Here is a 516-nt window from a genome sequence, read left to right on the forward strand (position 1 = left end):
ATATTCTACGGGGTTGAGATGGCCATGGTCGCCTTGGTCAATGATCTCCGTCTGGGCATCGACAGGGGAAGCGTGTCCCTGTTGGTGCTCTTGGACATCTCAGCAGCTTTCGATACCATAGACCATGGTATCCTTCTGGAGCGCCTGGCAGAGGTGGGAATCGGGGGCACTGCGCTCCAGTGGTTCCGATCCTACCTCTCTGGGAGGTTCCAGATGGTGCAGATGGGAGACGTGTGCTCTGATAAGAGGGCCCTTACATCTGGGGCCCTCAAGGAGCCATTCTGTCTCCCATGCTTTTCAACATTTACATGAAACTGCTGGGAGAGATAATCCGGAGACATGGGGTGCGGGGTTATCAGTACGCTGATGACACCCAAATAATCTTCTCTATGTCTCCGACTGATGCAGTGACCGGGGATGGCATCTCTCCTCTCGTGGCATGCCTGGAGTCAGTAATGGGCTGGATGGAGGAAAACCGACTCAGTCTGAATCCAGAGAAAACGGAGGTGCTCGTGT

The sequence above is a fragment of the Sceloporus undulatus genome, chromosome 6 (assembly GCF_019175285.1).
Source record: "Sceloporus undulatus isolate JIND9_A2432 ecotype Alabama chromosome 6, SceUnd_v1.1, whole genome shotgun sequence".
NCBI lineage: Eukaryota > Metazoa > Chordata > Lepidosauria > Squamata > Phrynosomatidae > Sceloporus > Sceloporus undulatus.